The 26,977-nt window shown below is 41.5% G+C and overlaps 1 long non-coding RNA gene across 2 annotated transcripts; it reads right to left on the reverse strand.

Annotated features, from left to right (window-relative positions):
* Positions 624-25,937, reverse strand: LOC110397224. 2 transcript variants are annotated; one of them, XR_002437638.1, is made up of 5 exons: positions 24,876-25,937; positions 24,700-24,784; positions 2,724-2,854; positions 1,664-1,738; positions 624-1,243 (listed from the first exon to the last, which is right to left on the reverse strand). It is a non-coding gene; the product is annotated as an uncharacterized LOC110397224 (long non-coding RNA). The 2 variants fall into 2 exon arrangements; XR_002437637.1 differs by lacking the exons at positions 24,700-24,784; positions 24,876-25,937 and adding an exon at positions 21,171-21,378.

Below are 26,977 nucleotides of genomic sequence, written 5' to 3' on the forward strand. Positions count from 1 at the left end.
TTAACAAGACAGTCAGCCTTACAGTATTTCACCAAACATTTTAACTGGGAAGATAAATAAATAAATAAGCTCAGGTGCAGTGAGCAGAAAGAAACAGGGATAAATTGCCAATTATGATAAACTGGTTTCCTCGGTAACTATATTTATAACTGTAATGACATTGTTATTCTTTTAGTGATGAACAGGAAGGTTTGCTACAAAGGTATAATATTCAGGCATACAACCAGCATCTGTTCCATTGGTAAAGCTGAACCCATGTCTTAATGGAACACAGCAAACCTCAAAAGATTTGTAAATGCTTTAACATTTCTTCCAATTGTTTGTAAACTTCCTCCTGAGGAGAGGAGAACTCACAGTGCTGAATTTCTCCCCCCATATCTGTGCCTGGCTTTGTGAAGTTACTTCACAATCTTTCCTGGGCTGACACTCCAGCTCCAGAAGAAAGTAGGCAAAGGCATAAATGAGAGAAGGAGAAAAATAACAAATGTGAACAACTTGGGAGTGATATTTGAGTTGTTGAGCATACATGTAACCTTTATCATATGTAGTTCTTCAACATCCCCCAGAGCAGTTTATAGTATATTCAGTCATCTGTTGTGTGCAATGACTTCTGCAATACCCATATCACATACTTGGGCCATTGGTGTTGTTACTGCCCTCCACTCACAAGGAAGAGGAATGGAAATAGCAAAGCAAACCAAATCCTTTGGCAAAACAAAGATGCTGTTCAGTTTGCATTTGGAAGCAAATAAGCCTCCTGATGAACTATACTGTGGGCCGGGGGCTGCCTGTGTGCCTGATTGTGTGAAATATAAGCTTCCCCTGCCTAACTAGGCAGGCTTTTCAGTTAGATGCTCAGTACTGATTAATGCGAGTACTACAGCTAAAGCACGATAATGCTCACAGATTTTACCCTCTGCTGTGTCTTTAGGCCATTGCCCCAAAGGCTTTCATGTTCCTAAAGCTGTGATTTAAAACATTTGTGAATCAGGATGTGTGGACAATGGAAGAAGCTGGTAGAGCCAGGGAGTGCAGATGTGAAATAATTCAATCAGTGGCAATTTTTCCATTTACTTCAATGGGTTTTGGATCACCCGCCTCATGAGTGGAACACGTATTGAGGAGGAAGCAACCCGAGCCAGATGAACAGCCAAGATACCAAAGTAACAGAGTTCCACCAAACAAGAGGATCCACAGCAGCTGCAGCTTGAGATGTATGATGTAAACATGGACCTCGACGCAGCTAGCAGAATGGGAAAAGCATACAAGAGAAAACTGAAATAATCAAGGATTTAGCCATTTGAAATGCCACATGAGTTACTAAACAGAAAATTTTTGTAGGAAGAAACATATTACATAAAAGAATAATAATACTTAAAGAGCTGTGCAGGATTTTTCTGAGGATGAAATGAAGGCACAAAGAAACAAAGTGAAAACTTCAGAACATGGAATTTATAATCAAATAAAAAAAAAAAAAAAACAACCAAAAAAAGAAAAAAAAGAAAAGAAAGCCTGAAAGCTTTTTATTCCCCATATGGCATAAGTATCAGTCTGTGATGCTCACTGTAATAGTTATATCACACTGTGGTGCTGAGATCATTGTGTGCTAGATGACAAAGCTTGCCCTAATTGATGCCATTAAGTAATAAAATAATTATTGTACCTCAGATCATTGGCACTTCAGAAATGACCATTTCCAAGCACAAGCAGCGATGCATCCCTGGCACAGAGCTCGGTGCTGAAATGGTTAACACCATATATTATATGTCAGTAATGAAAACTAGCACTCAAGCAACGAAATTCAAAGCTAAGGCTGACACACCATCGTTAACACAGCCCTTTGTGCTTAGCTACCACGGGAGTCTTGGAGCAGCACATGGTGTTGTACCCCACACAATATGTGCTACTACAATACCGCATTCACAACACAATGAATCGAGGTCAAGTGAGTGACCTTAAAAAGAGCTTTCTTTTAATTCTTTAAAGAAACGCCCCATGATATGTTGGAGCCCATTAAACAAAGCTGCAAGAAGATACGGTAAACTTTAATTAGCAGTGAAGGCAATAACCTCACTTTATACTTCATAATTTCTCCCACCATGTTTTATTACACGGAACAGTCATTTTAGTACCTTTGTACCTAAGGCAGCATCTGTGTGGTGTGGTAAGGGATGTGTTGTTGGATATTTATTGTAATGGGGCTTCATGTGGTTGGAGGTCAAAGTGTAGGACTTTCATTTGTACATCACTGCTCTACTATCTGCTCATGTCTCTGGGTAACCTGATGTTCAAACCTTTTGTGAGGCAATTGCTGAGGAGGTTGTTCTTATTGTTACAAGAACTTGGAGAAGGGATGCTGGGCCCTGGCTTCGGAACAAGCCTACTGTGTGACACAGGGTAGTCTGCCAAAATTTTTCTCTCGCTAGTCCCAGATGCTTCCATTTTTAGGGGACTCAAGTGCAGCTCCCATGTTCCAGTCTCAGATAGCCTGGGAACCAGCAACTGCTATGGGCTTCTCTGAAACACTCAGAAGCAACTTCGGAAAAATCACAAATTTTTACCCCCACGAATCACTTGTAATTTTGAAATGTTGGCCTCTTACCTCTCTGACCTTCAAAATATCCCACATTAAATTGGGATGGTATTAACCTACCCTTCAGAGCAGATTGCAAACTGCAAGGGACACTTAACTTTTCTTTGTCCTTTTTATATTAGATATTTACCCAATAATGGAGCATCATATCTGAACTTCTTGGATATACAAGGACACTCTCTGCATTTTACCGGTGGAAAACTCCAGCACAAAGGGGTTCTGGACCAGATCCACAGCAGGGCTCGAGCAGCTGTATCCAGCCTGTGTGGAAAAGATATAATCCTCAGAACACCCAGGAGTCTTTTGGCACATCAATCAATTGCATTACATATTCCTCAGTTTGTACAATTTTGCTTCTGTGCACGCTTAGAAAATGCTGTCTTGAAAAGGTTCAGTCACTCTGTGGTGATCAAGTATTTATGCCCCAGCAGGCATCCACACACCTCCATCTATCTCAGCATAACAGCCTGGTCTTACAGGTGCCTTTGGAACACATCTACTGAAAGAGACTCCATACAAAAACATCATTGCTCTCAATTTCCCAGGCACCGTGGCTAGAAGAGGAAGGCATGCCTAGTGGTAATGGCCGCATTTGATTTCCATTACATGCTTCACAGTTTCTGCCACAAAACCTTCCTTTCCCAAACAAGCACAGCCCAACTCTAGCATGGTGGTTAGCTATCTTTACATCCTTTTTCTGTCCCAATTATCCTTGAATTTTATGACAAGAATCACTTTAGGAAGAAGCATGAAGTAGTTCTCTTCTGTCATCCTACCCAAGACTAGCTGATAGCTTGACATGTAGGATCCAGTTCCACCAGAAAACAGAATTGAAGAACCTGAGTTGGAAGGAACCTACGAGGATCAAGTCCAATTCCTATGCAGGAATTAAGGAAGGAGAAAAGGAAAGCGAACTCAAATGACTTGGATGAATGTACTAACCAGTAAAGCACAAGCTAAAAATACTGCTGTTTCCTTGTTAGTTGGTTCTTCAGAGGAAAGTCAGACATCAATCTTCAGAAGATATTTTGAGGCTGAAAACCCCAAGTAGATAGAGGTAGCAAATAGTGCTGATTAAGGAGTCTATGCCTGGGGAAAACAACTTGTATGGTCTTCCACCAACCAGCTTCCAAAGTGCATATAGATTTCACAGCAAATCTCTGCACTTAACTCCAGGCTGATAGTTTCTCTAGGACATGAGGCCACTGAGGATAGATGTTGTGACACTTGCTGTTGCAAATGGCAGTGTTGTCATGTCTCCGAGGTAGGACCACAAGAACTTGCCAGTACTGGTACAGAAAATGTGCTGAAGGGATGAGGCATCTTATATAAGAACTAGGCCTGTCCAGGATCAGAACAATCAAGTACAACACCTTTTTTGGATCTGAGCTTACAGTCACAGAATCCCAGGGGTTGGAAGGGACCTCAAGAAATCCTCGAGTACAACCCCCCAGCTGAAGCAGTTACCCTACAATAGGTTGCACAGGTAGGTGTCCAAACGGGTCTTGAATATCTCCATAGAAGGAGACTCCACAGCCTGCCTAGGCAACCTGTTCCAGTGCTCTGTCACCCTTACCATGAAGAAGTTCTTCCACATGTTAGTATGGAACTTGCTACGTTCAAGTTTTAGGCCATTACTCCTTGTTCTATTGCTACACACAACTAAGAAGAGCCTGGCCTCATCCATTTGCCTCCCACCTCTCCTTAGATATTTATCAGGTCCCCTCTCAGTCATCTTTTCCCCAGCCTGAACAGACCCAGGTCTTTCAGCCTTTCCTCATATGAGAGACGCTCCAGGCCCTTAATCATCTTTGTGGCCCTCCTCTGGACTCCTTCTAGGAGATCCCTGTCTTTTTTGAACTGGGGAGCCCCGAACTGGGCACAGTGCTCCAGATGTGGCCTTACCAGGGCAGAGCAGAGGGGGAGGTTAACCTTCAGGAGGGGTTTAGCAGAACACAACCCTCATGAAATGACAGGAGATGGATATACCTGTGCACATCATACCATCAAAGATCTTTACCAGTAGCTGTATCTACAATGTCTGAAGGCCATATTTTTCAGAATTCAAGCATGGGCTCACAGTTCTGCACAGGAGCATGTTAGGAGTATCAGCCTGCTGGTAGGCATGCACACAGCCAGCCTGAAGAATATCCAGAGATATGATGTAGATGGCTGGGAGCGGGATGCAGAGGCTTATGGATCTATAGACCTAAAAGCTGCTTGCTCTTAGCATGGCTGGAATAATCACTGAATCCACTCCCAGGTTCACCCTGGTACAAATGCTTGAGAGATACTTTGCAATCTCAGGTGACTGCATGAGTGAAAAATTGCATTTTTAGGACAACATTGTAATGTGCAAAAAAAGGAGAAGTTTTAAAAATGTGCTAACCACATCACTCCAGCTGGTGTTACTTAGCAGAACCACAGTAACATACCATAAACTGTAATATATTCCCACCAGTCCTGCACTGAAAATGCAAATGCCTCTCAGAACACAATGCTTAATTAAAAGAAAAGCACCAACCTCTGAGGTTAGAGATGAAAAAAAGAGATGTACCATATAGATGCCACTTTCTCCAACTCTTTCTTTGCTTTCAAACACTTCACTTTTAGAATTCCTCCAATTCTGCTGCAAGTCATGTAATTTTGACTGTCATAAGTCACACAAGGACTGTAAAAAGTAAGGGAGGAGAAAATACGAAAATGCATTGATAGTGCTTTGCCTTTCTTTATGCCTCCTGACAAAATGTAGTAGCAACCCTCAGTAGCAAGAACGGTGAAATACTGGCAGTGTTTGGGGGGGGGGGGGAGGGGGAAGGGAGGAAGGAAGGATTCAGTTCAGGCTTAGTAAGGGCTGCACTGCTGTTTGGCTTCACCAGAAAAACTGCAAGTGGCATGTCAAACACAACTAGAAGATTTATACAATCTCTCTCAACCCACTCCTTCGAGAGCAGGCATCCTCACTTTCCATTGCCTTAGAAAAAAAAAAAAAGAAGTTCTGAGCATCTGGAAAGCTACACAATGCAGCAAGCACATCAACAGCATGCAGACCTGCATTAAGAGCAAGTGCAGAACATAGGAGCTGCATGCTCTTAGCAGCAAGCCCTCAGTGAATACTGGGCAGGATGCTCTGCTCCAACATAGGCTGCTAAATTGCCTTTAGAAGTAGTTCTTGATTGAGAACACTGCAGCAGTCTCTCCACTCAGGGACAAATGTACAAATAGTTGTCACCAGAGGAAAGGGCAGAATATAGACAACTCAGTACAGGCAGAACAGGCACTTTGACAAGGAAGCAAATGAGAAAATTAAAGACAATTAACAGAAGATGGTTTAATTCTTATTTCTTCAAAAGTCTGGCAAATGGGGCAGTAATGACTACTGGTAATTTTACTGTTTAATTCTTCCCATTTTGTGAAAAGCACAACAATGACTCGCTAGGTACCAAGTGAGGATCATATCATGAAGGTCTTTTCAAAACCTGCATTACGGATGTAAATCTTTGTCAGGACTCCCCATGGCCGAGTACCCTCTCAGCACCTTAATCTCACTGAAAAATTTCTGTGGAACTGCAAGAATCCCTAAAACACCAAGTTCCACTAGAAAACAATACTGTCAGCAATCCCCTTCCACACAACACATTTATCCCTAGAAATTATTAAAATATATTCATTTAGAATCACCCTTGATACAATGCTACCAAATTTAGCTGTGGCAAATTTACATCAGGTGTGATTTTGTCAACATTCAAGAAAATTCCAGTGCACTGAGGCTAAAACACAGCAAGAAAAGAAACAACTAATCCGCTTCAGAAGTTCCAGGGATGCCTTCATCTCTGTGTTTTCCCTGTGTTTTTATAGTATATTGTTGCGTACGAGTTAAAATTTGTGAAAACATTAAAGCTGAGCCAACTACAAAATAAGCTAATATCTTGTGTTTTCTGAAAAATGCAAGTCTAATTAGAGTTTAGGTAATTAAAGCTTTCACAGTTATAAAAAATACAATACATTCATTTATGCAAATCTGCCACTGAGTGTGATTTCAGTAAAATACCATGTAATGCGCGTAACATCAGAATTTTGCTTACAATTGAAACGTCTGCAAAGCAAGTTCTTTTCCTAAATTTCAGGCACACACACTGTAATTCTCTTGCATTATGGATTTAAAACTCAGATTGCTTTGTCTTCATTTAAAAATGATTAGCAGTTTACATCGGATTTATGTGCTGGCATAGCCTTTGTATCACTGAACAACTACAAGCTGATTTACAAAAGCCCAGATACACTATGTGTATATCTATGTAACTACAAAGTAATATGTGATGGCAGGCATAACCAGCACATAATTTATAATTATGTGATTAGCAATATAAGCCACTATTATTAATTAACGTTTAATGCTGACATTGTGCTTGGGGCTGTATAAACTACAGGTGTAAGGCAATTTCTGCCTTGGAGTGGCAAGGGTCTGAAATGACAGGCACATCTCCCAGCTTCTAAGGACCCCGGAGGAGAAAGCACACAGCGGGAGTCCTGTAGTCGGCTCCACACAGCCAGAGCGGCACGGGCTGCTGCAGCTGCCGACCCCCATGAAATAGCAGCAGCAGGGAAAGCTAAGAACCCTTTTCTATAAGAAAACAATGAAGCAGACTCAAGTCTTACCAAATAAAAGCTCTCCAGCTTCTGTAACCCTGAGGCAAAGACCCAACAAATCTATTTAATACAGAGAAATGTAGACCTAGAACCTTATCCCTGTCTCGCTAGGGAGCAAGGAGGGACAGACATCTCTGGGGGCTGCATAGATGACTTTTGGCCCTCTGTCACTGCAGAGCTGAGAACTGCCTTTCAGCAGCTCTCAGGAGCCCTGACACCAAGCCTGAGCAGCCCTTGTCTATAGGATACAACATGTCTAATACTATAAGAGCAATTTCTCATGAAACAGCACCCAAGGCACATTTGGACAGCAAAACACGAACGAGAAAGGTGGTTCAGAAACATTCCTCTAGAAGTGAGACACCAAAACCAAAATTAGATAATCAAGATAGGCAGAACTGCAAGAACAGCCTCTATCTTTTTGAGGGAAATGATACTTTCCAGATAGCGTGCACATTTGAGTTTGATTAGATTGAGATTTTAACAAAAGCCATGTGTAAAAGAGTTGGTGCTATTTCACAGAACTCAAGCGCTGCTCTATCAGTAGACACGTTTCTTGATTAAGCAGTAGGACAAGAGATATGAAATGACTTACCATGAAACCATCATATCTCCATCAGCCCCCAAGAAGGAATAACTATCCATTATCAAGCAAAGAGGAGTGGAGAGAATTTTTAGTACCTGCCCTACGAATTGGCTGGGGGAAGTTTGCAGTAACTAAAACTGGGTTTAAAGCCTTTATTTATTTTTTTTTAAATGATGATTAGGCATTGAAAAACACCTCTAGCAGATATTGCCAGTTTTGAAAATCCTCTGCTTCTTTCATGCTCAGTAGTCTAAATGGGAAATAATCCAACCTGGAAGTGTCCTTCATTATTATTTACACAGAGCCTTACCTGCTCTTTTGTTGATAAATTGAAAAGCTGTATTTGCAGCAAAATAATGATAATATACAGCTGCATGGACAGATTACAAAAAGCAAAGCAATCAGACAATTATTTACTGTGCTACTATTAGACAGGTACAAACTTTCTTTACATCAAGTTTTAAAACTGTCACGCAGCTCTTAATTGCCATTAATAAGGTGGCGAGAAAGCCCTCTGGGTCTTAATCCCATCATCATGGTGCTGCAAGTTAATGATACGTTAGCCAGTGCTGTATATCACTAGCTTACAGAAGGGTCAGAAGGAACATTTCATCCTAGGCCATCAAGGCTGTATTCCATGGGTAACCTCTAACCTATTGGGACTGTCAATCAACAAGCAGTATGCATGAATATCATGGTTCTGGTCTGTCATCATCCATTATTAACATTTCTTTCAGTTGTTACAACTAAACTGAGTTGTCAGATCTTTTCACGATAGAGAAGGGTGATTTGCTATTGATCTTATCTCAGAGAATTAGTGATCTACTGCATGGCTTTGGCTAGCTGATAGCACTGCGAGTGGCAGAAGATTGTTTGGCTTGCTGTAAAGGACCTCTGAAGATTACAAGAATACAGGAACTGTAAGGATCCTATAAAATTAAAGGAGCTATCAAGGAAACAGCTTCAGATGGATTTAGCTGAGATGAACTGAGATCACAAAAGTCAAGTAATGGAAAGTAGCTGGGCCCCAGTAATGAGCAGGACCTCAGAGTGGTATTGTCATACAGATAATAGAGATCTGCAACCAACCTACCAGAAGATTCATTGGCACTTTAATCGGATTAATGCCACCAGTATAGATAAGGGCCAAAAAAAAAAAAAAAAAAAAGAATCCAAAGTAAAGGACTTTTTCCCTTGTTTGCTATTGAAGTCTTTTTACAGAAAAAAAATACTCTGGAGACCAGGGGTTCTATTGAATAGCTTTACATAGGAAATATGACTAGAACTGTCCTCCCAGGTCATTCCCTGCTATGTCTGACACATCATATCTCATTGATATCACAACATCACAATCTCATTGATAGATTTCTCAAGTTTCTTCTTGAAACCAGGTAGTATTCTTGCCCCTGCGACTCTACTGGAAGGCTGCCCCAAAACTTCATGCTATTCAAAATCCTTATTCAATTTCCAAAGAACATGTATTCAGAATTGGCTCCTATCAGTCATTCCTACAGCATTCAGTGTATATTTAATTTAAAGAGTTCTCTTTCATCATTTATCCCAATTATATATTTATAGGAGCAATATACCCCAACTCAGTTTTAGTTTTGTTAAACTAAAGATACAGTTCCTATCTCAGTTTAATAGCTCTTTTTCTGGATCACAGCATAACAGACTGGCTGAGGTTAGCAGGGACCTCAGTGCCTATCTGGCCCAACTACTGCTCACACAGGAGTTAGGCACTCAGAGCAGGCTGCCCAGGGTCATGTCCAGGCAGCTTCTGAAGATCTCCAAGGAGGAGACCTCACAACCTCTGGGCAGCCTGTACCAGTGCTCTGACCCGCGCAGCACCAAAGCACTTCCTGATGGGAACACCTTCTGCGCTCCAGTTTGTGCCCATTGCCTCTTGTCCTGGCACTAGGCACCACCAAGAAGAGCCTGGCTTGATCTTCTTGGCTGCCTTCCTTCAGGTAGATAAATACATACTTTGTTAATATCTCCCCTGAGCCTTATTTTCTCCAGGCTTACCCGTCCAAACTGTCTAAGCCTTATCATATAGGAGAGGTGCTCCAGCACCTTAATCATTTGTGTGACCTTTTATTGGTCTCTCCAGCACCTCTATTTCTCTCTTACACTAGGAAGCACAGAACTGGATGCAATTCTCAATGTGTGACCTCGACAGCGCTGAGTAGAGAATAAGGATCACCTCTCTTGACTTAATGCAATGCGTTGCCTAATGCAGTCCAAGATATGTTTAGCCGTTGTGGTTTTCTTTGCAGCAAGGGCACACCGCTGGCTTGTATTCAACTCGTTGTCCACAAGGACTTCCAGGTCCTTTTTTGCCAGGCAGTTTTCCAGCTGCATATCCCCCAGCATGTCCTGGTACATGGGGCTGTTCCTCTCCAGGTGCAGGACTTCATATTTCTCCTTGTTGAACTTGATGAGGATCTCCCCAGTGCCTTGTACAAAAGCGTTCAGAAATCCCACATGTTTCCTGGATATGCTTCCCCTCATGCAACATCCAGGGGAACATCTCAGGGAATATTTCCCTTCCCTGCTGTTGCAGAGCTCCAGCAGTTGTCAGTCATTGTGAGATTCAGCAAAACTCTTTGCTGTTACTTCTAGTTGATGAGCCTCCTGCTCAGAGAAAAAAAACAAAAAAACAAAAAAACACACAAAAACACACCACACATCTGCATGACCTTGTGCTTTATTAGTACTTAATTGTATCCATTTTCCACTTCTCCTGTTGTCAGGGTCAGTCCTCTGAACTGTCAAGGCCTCTCAGCTTTCTGTCACTTACAAACTTTTTATTTGCTCACTTTTTCTGCTGTGGCCACAAATAAAAATGTTAAGATAGGTTACAAGACTGATCATTAATAAACTGCTAGTTACTGTTCTTGTCCCTTGACAGTTCTTCCAACATGTTTCTCAGCAATCGTCCTATAGCCATTTCTTTACATTTCAAGCAAAACTCATGTTCTCCAGCCCAGATTATTTTCTTTCACATGGCACATGCATTAAATGTTTTACAGAAGCCTTGATGAATTAGAGCTACTGTAGCTCTTGGTCACAAACTCAGAGAAAGATACCAAAGGAATGCGACACAATTTATCTGTGGTAACCCATGTACTATTACAGTATTTGCTAATTATTTTTTCTTCCAACAGATCTACACACCACCCCAAAGTCTCACTGCACTAGAAATAAGGAGCTTTAAAAGTTACTGGACTTACTACAGTACAAATAATTTTTAAAAAATGTTTGAGACCTCATCTGCCTTGGAACAAGACAGAGTATAAACCCTTAACTGTAAGATCATATGCAACTATGGAAAGGATTAATTATCTCAAAATTATGACATCTATCTAGAATGAAAATAATTTGAAAGGTCCTACTACTAGCCTCTACCAGGTTTTAAAGCTTATGGCAGGCAGCTTCATTGCTTGCTGTTGCTGAGCTGAGAAAATACGGGTCAGTTGCAGAAAGCTACTTGCTCTGGAGTCCGCAGTGAGAGTACGATATGTTGTCCTAAGCTATCCTTAGCTTTGCCCCAGCATTAATACCTTAGCATTGTTATCATCATGGAAATTGAACTTTTGGAAGGAAATAGTGACAGCAATTAATTCCTTCTATTTCTTTAGCAAGCCTGAAGAACTCCCAGACACCAGCCCAGCTCTAACGATGACCTTGTTCTGCAGAATGGTGACTTCAGTATTACCAACATGCACAGAGCTCATGCTGCTGTGGGCCCTTTCAGACAGCTACTCACCATGTCCGATGGAAACATAACAATATGTACAAATTGCTGAAAATGACATTCCTTTGTGAACTCCACTGCCTCACTAGGTCAATTTAATTACTCAGAGAAGATTAACAAAGTGAGAAGAGTAGCATCACTAGACCCTAAACCACATGCCATGTCCTTGTTACAGAAGAAAGGATGATTTTGTGACTAAAACACAGCTGAGAGACTTACAGTAGGACTCTCAATATTCTTTATAACACTGCACAAGTCACTTGATCGCTTGATTCATGACAGTTTCCCCACCAATAAAGTGTCCATCAAAATAGCTCATGAAAAAAAAAATCAGACTCATTTTGAGACCTTGCTTATTAGAGCTTTTGAGACACTTTTAGATCCTCAGCTGCTAGAAACCGTCATTTCAGTAAGTATATTTATATGCAACTATTTCTCCATTTCAGTTGAATCAGTAGGGCTGTTCCTCATAAAATCTCTTAGCTTAGAATCTGTTCATATGGGTTTAGAGGGCCTGAATTTCAATCTTGTTGAGGTAGCATGAGGAAAGGATATCATTGTGCATAGTACATGGAATGTTGCCACACTCACTTGTCATTGGAAGCTAGCAGATTTAGAAAAAGATGGGAGTGATAGCAGACAGATACCCCAAACCTTGACAGAAGTAAAATGAAAGAAAATTTTTAGCAAGGTTCAAGCATTTGTTCATTGGTCTAACATGATGAAATACAGAGCCCAGTTTCTACAAAAGCCATTCACCTAGCCCTCATTATTGAATTACTCAAAGCTGATTAAACAGTCTAAATCATCATCTTTACAATTATACAATTTATTTACTAAGCTTGTCAGACCTGGGCTTGTGTGAGATTCAAGGGCAGACACCAAAAAGTCTGTATCTGCAGTATTCTTGACTGTCTTCTTGCTAGGTGAGCATAACTCCAGTTGTCTGGACTTCTCCAGAGAAAGAGAACAAGAGGAAAGCTCATTGTCTCCCAGACAATTTGCAAGAATATGTGAATTAAAAATGGAAGTTTTGTCATTTGCATAGCAAAGAGAGCAGGGAAAGAGAGGAAGTATTGTTAGGTATTGGTAATGTAAAAACATAAGTATGCTGTTATTTATGTAATTAGTTATTGCTTTCATTATGGGTGCAGTCTTAATGGTTATAGTATTTATGTATAATTACCTTAATATTCACTGAAATTTCCAAGTAGCTCCCTAATTAACTGTCTCAAATATATAATTACATTGCATCTTTACGCAAGACTTGCCTAATTAATGTAGTTACACCACTTCTTTGTGAATGTGCATTATTAAATGCTCTTCGCATCATTCTTCTGACTTCTTGTAATTCACGCTTTACAAAAATTAAGACCCTGAATTAGAAACCTTCATGAGCAACCAGCTCCAAAAGCAAGCGCCAGATGATCTTTTCTTAACAAAAAACAAATCTTACTAAGCCTCATTACCACCCCCTTTAACAAAAGCTTTCCATCTGGATCTCAAAGAAATCTCAGGTACCATTGTTTTTTAAGAGGGCATAGAAATCATGTTATAGATGTAAAGAGAAGATGATTTTGCTGCCATCAAGGGTACAAACTCCAGACTCCCTAACTCATCTACCAACAAGCACATCTGGCAAAGGAATCAGGTGACTGCATGAGAGCACCCCGATCACTTAGCAATGTCAAGTGACATTTTCAAAATGCAGCAGGTAACAAGAAGTTTAAGATGACTGTCCTCCAGAATCACATGGGCAGTGGTTTTAAATCAGGAGCTCTGGCATTTTTTTTTTTTTTTTTTTTGCCTATACCCTCACTAACTTCTACACTTGACTCACTACCTGCTGCTTTCAAGTGCCTACCATGCCACTATTTGCCAGTGCCTCAGCTTGGAGGTCTTCCCTTAGCTCCTAGCTCCATGGGATTGATTATACATTTGCTCCATGGGGAAAGGACTGCATTCCACCATTGGCCAGCAACACGTGTGAAATTACAGGCCTGTTACAGTTCAAAAGAATTTAACTGCATTTATAAACTGAATTCTTCTGATCCCCAGCATCCTGGACTGCTCATTTAGGGACTTGAGAAGAAAGGGAAAAGAAAGAAGTTCTGGGATACTGTCCAGTGGCAAAGATTTTCTGAGGGGTTCATTATGCCCATCTTCATCTGCCAGTGAGGACATCATACAGCTACTGAAGAGACAGAAAGGCCAGAGGCAGTTCTTTAAAGAGGAGGAGGTGCACTGAAAAGTGCAAGAACTAAAGAAATCTAGTCAGAGCTCTTACAGAATAGAACTAAATCTGAAATCACCAAAATGCAAGGACAGTATTTGTCACACTGCAAGCAAGCAGATGCCAACAAGGAATTTGATTCTGCTCATTTCATAGGACGGACGTAAGCTATACTGTACTCAGGGAATGCTGTTGGCCACATAGGCGTGACAAGACTAATTGCGCATTCCAGCAGCATGGAACTCCCTGTTCACACCTGGTCAGTATGTTTTTCACACCCTGGATTTGAAACAATTGGGTACGTTCCACAGACACTCTACAAGGATTAATCTACTGGTTAAATAGTAACCAAAATAATTAGGATTTGGAGAAAACCTTGCCAAATACACTTTTAAATTCTAGAACTGTTTTAGCTAGTGACACCCACCCATGCAGAAAATGAAGTGGGGGAAGAAACACTCTTCAAGGTCTTTTACCGAGCACACATTCACTTAGAGAACTGAGGTAAAGATTCCTGACAAAGCTGTAATGAAGACAGTCACTATCTGTTCCAAACAGCCTGCTTCTTACCTTAATTCACCATTTCCAGTGTGAAATTTCGCTTGACACTTTTGCACAGCAACCAGATCTCAGAGGTAAAAGGACAAAACCTTTGGAGCTTGGGACTCAGGTTTGTTTGTACTTACCACTGCAAAGTTTCCAGCAACCAGCTGTCACGGGTAGTGCTATGTACTTGCATTGCCTAAGTAGATCATCCCATTTCAGCGCCCACAGTAATCACTAAACACTAGTACACAGATGTATATTGCATATAAACCACACTACACAAGAAAAGAATCTACCCTTGATAAATCTGTGTGGATGCAGACAATTACTTCGGTAGGCAAAAACTTGGCATTTCTGAGCTTTGCAGTGCAGGCCAAAATGTACAGTTAGGCACAGAAATAAACAGCTTGTCTTTCAGAAGTGCCAAACATCAGGAAGCCAGAATAAGAGCTACTGTGTACATCTTCAAATATCCTGCCCTACATCCATATGTTCTGGCCATTTCATGAGTACATGGTGGTTTTTTCCCCATAGAAGTCCATAGTTCTAAACTGGTTCAAGCACTGAAAAAATCTCAAACTCCTCATTGCTAGAGAACCACTACTATTTTAAAAGAAGATCCTCTTGCTTTTTGAAATAACGGATACCAACTCATATACTAAATGAATACACTAATTAAGCACTACATACTGCAGACAGTATTTAGACAGATGTTCAACCTGTCAGTTCAACATGTTTCAGTCAACATGTGACATGCACATGGAAAACAGAGTATCATTCCACCATGGGTTTTTTCCATTTCTATTTTTTTTTCAAGTTTGTAGTACGCAAAGAGTTACTGAAATAGCCAGTCATATAACATCTGGGAGACAAAAAACACACACAGGAAAATACAGCAGAAGGGGAAGATTCATGAAAACAGGAAACATTAAGAGGAGAGTGAAAATATGTCAAAACAAAGGAGGTAATAGACCATCAGGACGAATGAGTTCACCGATCAGCAGAAGTTCCTCAAGAGCCTTTGGAGACCAGCAAGGCAACACAGGCCCCTCCTAACACAAAGGGCCAGCAACCTTTTTAACCTCTGTTTTGCACACACACAAAGTCTGGTGGTCTGCTCATAGACATGATTGCTGCACACTGAGCGAATAGTTCCATTTTCAAAGCCTGTGCCTTACTCTAATGGGAAACATCAGCATTTAAAGAACACCACTAATAGCAAATGCAGATGTTTACGGCCACAGGTGCCCAGAGTAGGTGCTTGGATCTAGTTAAAGCATCACTCACAAACGTGCACATCGCAGAGGATTTTTTGCTCCAAGTGTGATCAGAGCCTTTTCACCAATGCTCGCACGAACAGCCTTTTACTTGCCCAAAGCTTTGCCAGCACTCCTGTATTTCCAGGCATAAAATAAGATTTGTTTGCATCATTTGTCCTCCCTCACATTTCCACTCTGAACAGTTTAGTCACCCAGTCAGACGCTGTCAATACTATTCTGAGCACTGGGATAGCTAGTTTCACAATAGAATAAAAAACGTTAAGTACCTGAAGTGAGCAGCCCTCAGACCGAGTGCTGTTCAGGCAATGTTTCAGTGGCAAATGTGAGTGTAGAAATCAGGACGTGGTGCAACATGAGGAGCTGTGAAAGCAAAGGCCATTCTGCAAGAGATTACATGAGCTTTAAAGCCAGACTGTCAAAGTAGCCTTCCCCCCGCCCTTCTGAGGGAAGTCTGAGATAGAAAGAGCCTTTGTAAAACATCATCAGCTCTTGAATCACTATAACTTTAGACAGAAAAGCAGCCAGGTATCAAAGAGAAGTTCCTTGTGTAGACTTTCTCAGTCTTCTTATCACAAAACAATCTAGGAGGATTTTGACTGAGGAGATGAGGTGTCGCAATTCTTTGCAACAAACCAAACCCCAGTCTGTAAGAAATTAAAGATCTGAAGACAATTAAAAAAAAAAAAACGCACAAAAACAAAACAAAACCAGACTTCAGTGTAGCCTCACCCACTGGCTTTTAGCACTTGGGTATATGGGCTCTTCCCATTTCACAGCAAATATTTTCCTCAGATGCAAAAGCCATTTAGATACACAACTCCTACTGACTTTCAGAGGAAAGGTAAGCACTTAAATGCACTTGTGCCTTCACAAATCTCCCCCTAGTGACACAGCAGTAAAATTAATTCTCCAACAGTTGCAATAAAACACGTTCACTGACGCCCTACGAAACATCCCAAATAAAAATCAGGCTTATGGGAACAAAAAAAATGCACAGGGTAAAAGCACTATGCTCCTCTTCCTCCCATCTGGAGAGAGGAGCAGAGAAACCTCTGGGGCCAAGGTCAAAGGGGGCTGTGAACCCCATGCAGGGGCTGAGGAGAGGCGAGAATGGGAGGCTGTGCATTGGGTTCATAGCCAAAAATTGCCATCAGCTTCATTTCCAAAAGTAAAGATGACATCTGAAGGACACACCTTCTTCATGAATCCATACATACCAACATGTGACCTCTAAAAAAAAAAAAAAAAAACACACACCTCTACTGGAGGCATCTCAAACTCTCTAGAATGTCTGCCCCAAAGTTGAGAATGCAAATGGTTGTTAGATGCCAGCCTTGGTGAGAGGTGGGTTCCAGCATTTCTCCTCCTCATCTCACCTGTCTCTGAAATACAGGGTGTTCAGAGATTTGCAGCTATGATGCTGGAAATCATGAGCTTGAGCTCATTGTCTGGCACTGTGACTGTGCTGCTGTACAGTGGGTATTTCGTTTGACTTTGAAAACATATTAAAGCCTTTGACAAACCCCAGCTTAGGCCTGAAACATACCCAAAAAGTCCATGTTGTTCACTCAAGACCTAAACTCCATCACAGAGTAAAGCAGGATTTTGGGCATCTGTCAGACTGCAGATGTCAGGCCAAATCAGAAACTAATACAGATCCTAGGAGTTCATTGCAACCCTGTCCCATATCACATCGTATACCGACTTGCCCATTGCCAAACACAGATCCCCACAATCACCAGGCACACAAGCAACACACCATCTTCCCCAGCTGTAAATACACACACAGCAACATGCACTCCAGACCCAGTGATCAGAAGTGTGTGTGCCCTCTCCAGTCCCAGTGAGCGCGCAACACTGTGCTCAGCGGGGCTCCCGCAAAGTGAATCCGTAACCACACGTCTCAGTTTTAAAAAGTTAATTTTAACCATTACCTGAAAGGCAGCTCATCTACAAAGTGCTGATCATTCGCAACAACAACAAAATCAGGAAAGACAGAGGAGTTGGAAGGGGGGGGGGGGGGAGGATGCCTCTTAATTACATACAGTGCTGCATGACTTCACAGAGCAAAGCTTTTCTTTAAGATCTTAAGACCACCCACAAGCATAACACATGGCCTGGAACCTGAAGAGAATATCTGAACAGGGGTCTCAGCAGAAGGATGGGAGGCGGGCAGTTTTGCCTGGGCATATGCAAATGTTTGTTTCTATGGGATCAAATAAAAATTAACTATTCGTTGTGTCTGGTTATCATTTGTCTGAGCTGGGGGCTGCTTGGTAAAACAGAAATAAACCTCTAAAACCTGCGATACAGGAGGATTATTTGTCTGTGCAAGGCTTTAGTCACAGTTTTTGGTGCTTTATGTATGGATGTTGTGTAGGGATAGGACAACAAGGGCTTTGTTCAACTTGATCATCTCATCAAACAAGGCTAAAAGAATAAAAGTTGGGATGCAAGACTAAATGGAGATGATCTGAATGCATATTTGTGTTACATCTAATACAACCAGCATCATAGATGAACAAGATCAAATAAATGGTAAAACCTGACAAAGAGAAGAATAGATGGTGTGTGGAGCCATCTGTTTTGGAGGACACCCAAATCTGTCTGAATCAGGAAGGCCAAACTACCAGCTATTCTAAGATCCTCCATTCCAAGAGTGGCCTAATACGCAACTACACAATCAGCTTCTCTCACCATCACTTTGGCTGCAACTTTTTTGTGCAATTAAGTAATTTATTCCTTTCTTCATCCTCCTGATTCTAATGAATCCAAGCCACAAACAAGCCCCAGTTGCTCCTATTCAAGGAGTCTGATTGCATCTGGCAGTAATTGCTGAAAATCCTGAAGAGGAAACAGGGAAGGAAAGCATATTGTTTGTGGGGGTAATAGGTGAAGACCTGCCTCTCTTGACCTATAATACATTAGTGTCAGTGAACATTTGGCAGCCTTCAGATGATTAGCAATGAAGATGAATCAAGCAAAAAAAGAGGTAGAAATCTGCCTCATCTGAATCGCCAGAACTGCATAAATTTGCATGTTGATTAGCTGTTCTTTTGTCTGTGTTCCTAATTATTATGACACATTATGTCTTCATCATGCAAGATTCTGATCTGTCTTGTTCAAAATGCATGTAGAAAAAAGTGCTGTTTATTGATTCAACATGTAACTTTAATTTTTATGTTTGCTTTAATTAAATACATATTTGATTGCTTTTGACTGGTGTCTCAGATTTTTTTTTTTTTAACTCTTATTTACTTCATCCTGTTGACAAACAAACAGGTAACCTTTCTTTATTTTCAGATCACTTGCTGATTAAAATCCTCCCTACCCCCATCCTCTTCTTCACACACAACAACCTTTGCTTCCACATTAAAGCAAAGATTATTTAAAAAAAAAAGTCCTTAGGTAACAAATGAGCAGTATCTACAGTTCCGAGCAGGACTGCAAGGACTTCAACAATATTAACAGTAGCAAAGAAGTGCATGTACAACACGGTCAAGGTAATTTTCTTACACCACAAACTCATTAGCAGTAAGACCAATAAAGCGTCTGGAAATGCAGACCTTCTGATCTACAGCATCGGTTACAACAGGCTAGATCCTACCCATGAATTCTTCCACTGACTTTCACAGTAGCAAGATTAAACTGTAGAGTTCCTGACACCAGAGGAAGTGAAGTCCCCACCACCCCACTGATTCTTGCACAATTCCAACAATCACAACACTCTACCTCCTTCTGGTAACTGGGAAACTCCACACTGCTCCAAACTGTTTCTTCTTACAAGACTTTCTTTGCTAAGCAGCCAAAAAATCAAAGCCAAATAATGAAAAAAAAATAAAATAACATAAGAAAGTAAACATGCATTGCTTTGACCTAAAGCAAGTTTCCAGAAGGTTTTCTTAGTATTAAAAAAAAGCAACATAATGTTAAATTTCAGTGAAAGATTTCATAATATATTTTAATTTATATTTTATCTGTTTCTTTTTTTTTTTTTTTGAGATAAAATGGAATTCATTTTGAAAATTAAGCAGTATATTAAAATGGAAATGTATTTCATTGTAGAGCACATTGGAACGTATAGAAATGTTGAAATGAAACAAGAGGGTTTTCTGGCTTTCTTTTTTTAATCTTTTTCCCCAAATTGAAACAATTCACTGAAAGTGGCACAAATTCATAATTCCTTTGTTTGACAGAAATCCGCGTGTTTTAACAAGGATCTTGGTTTCAGATTAAACATTTGACCCTCTTCTCTGCCTACTAATATTAGTTTACATTCACAACATGTGCATTCATTATGAAAACTGACCTGCCTGTAGCAAGAAAAAAATTATTTCTCTAGATTTTTTTGTTCTTGATAAAGAAAAATAAACGTAACCACAGTTGTAATTCAGAAAACTAAGTAGCCCACTGAACTTCGCAACAATTCCTCATATTGTGGGTCAAATATGAGTATCAAAACTTTGGTTAACTTCCTTTAAACAAAAATAATTATGTGTTTTATTAATATTATTTTCAAAAATCCAATCTTTCAAGGAAAGCAGCAAACAGCCTATTAAATTTTCTCTAATGGCAATAGGAATATACTAGTCTGTGTACAGATATTAATCAAAACTGTACTGATAAAGATGCCTGTGCATGATAAAAGCTGTATATACAAACAGTTGATTTAGCTGGGTTTTTTTTTTTTTTTAACTGTTGTACCCCTGCCAAACCAAACGAGATTTAAAACAACGTTTACCATTTTTCACTGTTAATGGCACATGATTGGCTGCAAGTGTAATCAGTTGCTTGGTACCCAATAATCATCATGAAACACAGGTAAATACAAATCCATATTTGTAAGAATATAAACACATAATTAACACATTGTTACAGAATAATGACTTAAAGGCTTTGACATCAACCCACAAGGCAAGGAGGAAAAAGTTGATGCATTTTCAGGCTATTCGCGTTCATTTTCCTTAAGTGCTAAGAGTGATCCCAGTCTAGAGGCACATAGTAACTACCACCCTAGACCTCCATTACAACACTCAGAAGTAACAGAAGCCAAAAGAAATCTCACACACGGACAATAAATAATAATGGAGATAAATCGAGTCAGCTAATAGACTCTCTCTTTTCTGAACTTCCCTTCCCAAAGCACCTCAGCACATGCTAGCCCACACAGAGGCATAACAGCTCTGGGCTCACCCAGCCTCTGTAGCAGCCAAGCACAGCCAGAGACAGCCAAGTGTGCTGCAAGCTGGGGCAAAGCACAATGGAGAAGAGGGTCCTGCTGGCACAACTGGCATAGGGCAAGTCAGCACACCTCACCTCTGCCCTGATAGCACCGACCTGAACACAAGATGACCACATGGTTACCAGCACTACCCTACATCCAAGACCATCACCATGCACTGCCAGCACAATCATCAGTATACCGAGGCACTGAAGATATCACAGGGCATCTGATTTTCATTCACCACACAAGAGATCATGCTGATGAATGGATACAATGCCATCTCTGTGCTTTACAGTACCTTAGGAAATGCCAGATGTCCTCCAGCTCTCCCTTTCCAGTAGCATCCTCAACAGAGAAGAGAGGCAAACTGCAAAGAGCTTGACAAGCAAGAGCAGCCTGTTCCTGTAGTACAGTCTCATTTCTTCCAGCAAAGCTACTCACACTACCCACCAACTGCCTTCCCCTCCCCTGGTTATTTCCTACAGCTTACTTAATCAACAAGAGGGACCCAGCACTTCCTCACACCTGGAAATCAACCCAGATGCATTACATGATCCAAAGACCAAATACTTAAATCTTTTGTAAAAGCTTCCCATTCCCTCCTCCTCAACCCATGAAAAAGTAAGAGCCTTATTTTACATCTGGCCAAATTTGTCTTGATTATAAAATCCCAGAAAATGCTCTCACACAGTTTGACAGGGCATCTGGCTACAGTGAGTGCACCAAAGAGCTCCCTCTATTTCACTGTCCGTTTGTCCTGGATTTCACCTCGCAACGCTACCATCTGTCCAGGATTGCTGCAGAGCCCAGCCCAGAAGGCTAACGTCTTGAAAGAGGGGAGCTGGAGACACCAACCAAAAATTACCAACACACTGGAAATTGACTGTCATCCAGCCTTCAGGAAATTCATCCTGCAGACATGAGTTCTTCCTAACACCCAACAGCTCCCAAGAAAGCTCCTACAGCTACTAGGCAAATAGTAGCTGGGACTAAATTTGCTAACAGTAAATCTGGCATGGTTTGGACTCAAGCTAGGACGCAGAAATGAAACCACTTGAGTTGGGTCTCCTGTCAGTGGGGAGACTCATCCTCCTTAACTTCAGTATTAACCATGGGATATTGCTGTCTCACCTGATGAGTGGCAGAAGTCCAGGGTAAGGTACTAAAATTATTTTTAGTCCTTTCTGCTGAGACACACCCCATGACTCGTGAAAAAAAACATTATCTTCAGCACTAAACTCCTTTCTTCTGTGGACTTCCGATCTGCATTCTTTGCAGCACTTCCTCGTGTCTACACAAAGCCACTATGTGACATGACATAGATTGAATTGTCTGAAGTAGGCAGATGAAATATAGCTGTATCTACATCTTGGTGAGTATAAACACCCTGCTACCTCCAACATGACAGTGGAAGAAAAGCAGCTGGTTACATTCAAGCAAGACAGAGGTAAGACAGATGGGAGACAGGAAAGCATCTTTAAGAGCTTGTCACTTGTGTGCAGTATGCCTGGCATGAGGTTGCATTTCCACAATTGGGGTGTTTGTTTCATAATTTAGGAGTGCTCTTGGATTTGCTACTGATGCTAAGATTTCCCATAGCAACCTCTGCAAATAACACTTCTGTTCTCTTCCATTGGCTAGCAGGCTCTCTCCCATCCTGGCAGGTGATGACCTTGTCTCAGTTATTCATGGCTGTGTCACTTCTCAGCTGGACTATAGTCATTTGAAATATGCAAGCACGCAGCATTCACACTTAGAAAACTTCATGTACTGCTGCAATGCATCTCTTCAGTGACAATGGCATATCAAACCTGGCATTGGGCCTGGCACTAGCTTCCCATGGAATTCCTAATTGAGTTCATGGTCTTCATTCTTATCATCCTCGTCACATCTAACAAGCTGTACAAAGCTGCCATGAAGGAGCCATTTGACAGATTTGCTCCGCTAGACCTATGAGCTTGCTGCAGTAAGAATCAAACACACCTGTCCAGAGCCTTCACCCTGTGGATCAAACATCTTCACCTCTATCATAAGGCATATTTCTCTGACTTGCATAAATAACAACAGCAGAAACACAAAAACAAGGTGCTTCATTACATCTACTTCTCCCTTGGCAGGAAGGTGGGAGAGGCAATCCCATCAGAAAGTCCTGATAGATTGTGCAGGGTCCTTTCCTATGCAACCTTTCCCACAATGCTTGTTCCCCATGACACATCCTCACTCCACAGGCAGCACCAGTGTCACCAGCAAAGCTAAAGCCTCCATCCACACAGCACAGTTGGGTTAGCATGGTCCTCGCACCAGTTGTGCTCTGCCTCTCGGAGTGAAGGGGCTGCTTGCAGGGAGCTGACATGCTGGGCACACACTAAGGGCAGGGGCCCACGCTGGACTCACCATGCCTGGGAGTTAACTTGGAACCAACTGGAAAGAAACCAAATATGTTGCACCCAGGTACTTAAGTGCATTAATTGTATCTCTTTTTATTGTATACGTTGTTTCTGAAAAGATAATGAATTTGCAGGAATTCTGTACTGTGCCAGCTCTTCAGCATGAATATTATTTTAATTGTTCAAATTGTGAGTTTATACATTTTTCTCAGCCTAGTAAACACAGTTTTAGAGGATGTTGACAGGTCACTTGGCCTTTAAAATCACATGTTCTCCACTAGAATATGAATCTTAATCCAAATAAGACTTTTTTTTAATTGATTTTTCAAGTGCTGCAGTATTTTTAAAGAAGCATTGTTGTAAATCTCATCTTCCAAGTTGTGCAATCTCAAAAGATCACAGCTGATGATGGTAAGAGGGTAGGTCACATTACCAGCAAGCACATGCAAATTATTTACCATATAAAGGCTATGAAATATAATGAAGATCTGCATAAAGGATGAAAACACTTTGCCTAAGAGCAATGTTTGCTGAAATTCACACTGATTAAACTACTGTGGCAAGAGCCACTTTCTAGAGGCTTCCTTTCTCATAGCTAACTTTCAAGTCACTGAAAGCAGAGCTATTACTATATATGTTTATATCTATGGAATTGAATGCTCTATTGCATTTTTTTTGGGGGGGGGGGAAGGGGGAGGCTGTAATTATTCTCAATAAAGAATGAAGCTTGGTTTATGCTCAGATTTCTAATGTATTCAGACGAGTACAATTCCTCAGTGTACATCAAAATACAAGTATTCACATTACAAGTATTTACACTGTAAAGCTCTACTTACCTTGACTCTATACCTGCAATAAGAAATTACTAACATACAGCAAATTTCTATCAGCAGAATTACACCCAAGCAATGCAGGTTTTGTTAATTTAACTGAACCTGCATGGTCTAATACAGATTAGATAAAGCCTGCTTAAACTGACGGCAGCTACCTGCTTCTGATCTTCCCAGTGGAGAGGGATTGCCAAAGCCACCAGTGTCACCAGTACAGTTCTCTGCTGTGAAAACTGAAGCAGCAGCAGATACACTTTGAGCAGACCCAGCAAAAGGAGCCGGTGGAGAAGCTAGCAGACACAACAGGTCTGATTCTACCACATATATTTTCCAACCCTAAAAGCATTTCTATTATTTTGGTGTGGGTTTGGGGGGATGTATTTTTTTTTTTTTTAATTTCAGGTTAGTTTGAGCATTTTCAACTATTTTTGTTAGTGTGACTTGCTGAAATTTTAAAATCATGTGAGAGGACAAAAACTTTCCTCACTACAGTGGCAAGACTGAGGTTGGAACATAAAAGCAGTAGTTGGCCATACAATTTGCCAGACGTGACCCACCCACTCAACAGAAAAACCCACTCGATGAGGGAGATGGCATTTCCTGATCTTACCACATTCCTGCAGAAGGACCTTCCCTTTATCTTCCACCAGCCTACAGAAGTTGTACCACCCCCTGCTTCTCCAGTTTCCCAGAGTCTGGAACAGATCAGAGAATATGTGGCTGCTTCATTCTTGCTATAATCAGTATTATTTTGGCTCTGAGGCATGGAGAGCCCTCCAAAAACACCTTGAGCGGCCTACTCCTTGCTGCCCCCAGCTCTGAGGTACCACAGCACAGCATGGCCACATCCCCCAGGTGGTGAGGACGAGCAGGCAGGTTCACCTGCAGCTTTAACCATGGTCTCTGGCAGGAGTGGTTAAATCGCTCTGAGGGATACTAGGGACAGTAGTATATACCAATAAGTGGTTGTCCAATTCCTTAAAAATGGAGGATTTGCATGTGCTTCAGCTTCCCTCCTGCAGTGGGGCCTGTGTCCCCAGCAGGAAGGTTACCTGGTTACCTGAGGCCTGTGCAGGTGGGAGAGGCACGGCCGTGGCCTGCTGCTGCCATCGGCATTGGGCTGCCACTGAGAGAACAGTGCTTTTCGGTGCAGATTATTGTTCCTCATATTCCTTTGTTTGCCATTGTAATCTCCGTAGTCATTCTCGTTGATAAACAAACAAGTGAAAAGATGCAATGAGGTGTAAGAATAGATTTGCACAGGGCAGACAACTGAACATTTAATTTATTTACCTCTCCTAACAGATACCTGGGGTGACATTTATTAATAAACGGCATTATCAGGTGTCTGATATGTAGCTCACAGAAATTAATTACCCAGCCCATGGTAAAACCATAACAAGCCTGCAGTGCTGTAACATTTGTGCTAATTGAAAATGAGATAAGTGCTGTGGGTGCAATTTGCATTCAATGCAGTGTATTAATTATCTTCAGTTCTCTTCATGATAAATATACCTGACTGAACCGCTCTGCTAATTTACTGGGTAATAGAGTCATAAGTGGATTCCCTTAGGTGACCAACTACCGGCACCAGGCTCTCCTCAACATCAAGGCCTTTGTCTCTTCCAAGTGCTGATGCTGGTTAGCAGGCATTATATGATTTTCTTGCAGACTGAGTTGAAAGTACACAGCAGCAAACTCCTTTTGTGACCTCTCCGCTGCTCCATACGAAATTAGAAAACATCTCCACACACCAGACTTTGTACTTCATCATAAAGCAAAACAGGACATATTTCATTTCCATTAATGACACGCCGCGAAGTTTGATGGCAGCTCTGTGAGGAAAGGCCTTTCCCTCTACATTCCCCATCCCTCCTCAAGCATTTCACGGTCATGTTGTTGTGGGATTTAATTAGATTTCTGTGTGAAATATAAAAGAATTAACTCTTGTAATACCTGTAATGATCAGGACAATTCAGATTTAAAGGTACTGTGCAGTTCCAGCGGATTAAGGCACTAATTGTTCCACTCTCACAGACTACGATTTATATGGGGATCGGGTTTCAAAACCAATATGTGCTCAAGTTTAAGCTCTACGGCACCGTACAATTAGGACTAAAGGTTTTTGTAAATGGGCCCAATAACACAAGAAGCTCTTTGCTAATCCTGGTCTTTCTAATTCAGAGGTCACTCATTGTCTAAGGCAACCGCTCATACTGTACGCAGCCACCGTCCTTTATTCACCCTCCTCCTCTGTGACTCAGGCATCTGAATTTGCTGCTAACCTTGGACACGCTGTTACTAATTTCAGGGTAGGTGATGGCAATGCAAGGAGATCAGGGCCAGCGCCTTGCTGTGCTGCCCCTGGAGCAGCCCCAGCACGCTGTGACTGAGCGGTGATATCTGCCTCCCCCAGCTCCCCTTCCGTTTGCAGGCTGCAGATGGGGTCAGCTTTTGGGCTCTGCTGTCAAATAAGCAGACATGCAGGGCAGCAGACGGATGGAGGTGACAGTCACACTTGCAGCTGAAGGTGCCAGAGGTGGTGAGCACAAATCTCAGCCCCAGGAGCACACAACCAAGGCCTGACTGCCTAGAGGCAGCCCTGCAGGCAGGGAGATGAGGCAGAGCAAGGAGGACAGGTTCTGTTCCCCTTCATCCCAATACACCACTGCCTCCGCAGCAACTGAAGGGTGAGAAATATCAGTTCAACACCAGAAGGATCAATTGGCTTTCTCAGAAGAGCATCCTACTGCAAAAGAGCTGGAGAGACAATACACTTCTGCCTGAGGCATGTTCACATGTTCCCTTTTTGAACAGAGGATACTCTTGAAACTTACCTGTTTCTAAACACATTAACTGCAGATACAAGTTTGTTTCTCAAAATGTTT

Source organism: Numida meleagris, chromosome 3 (genome assembly GCF_002078875.1).
Source record: "Numida meleagris isolate 19003 breed g44 Domestic line chromosome 3, NumMel1.0, whole genome shotgun sequence".
NCBI classification, from domain to species: Eukaryota; Metazoa; Chordata; class Aves; order Galliformes; family Numididae; genus Numida; species Numida meleagris.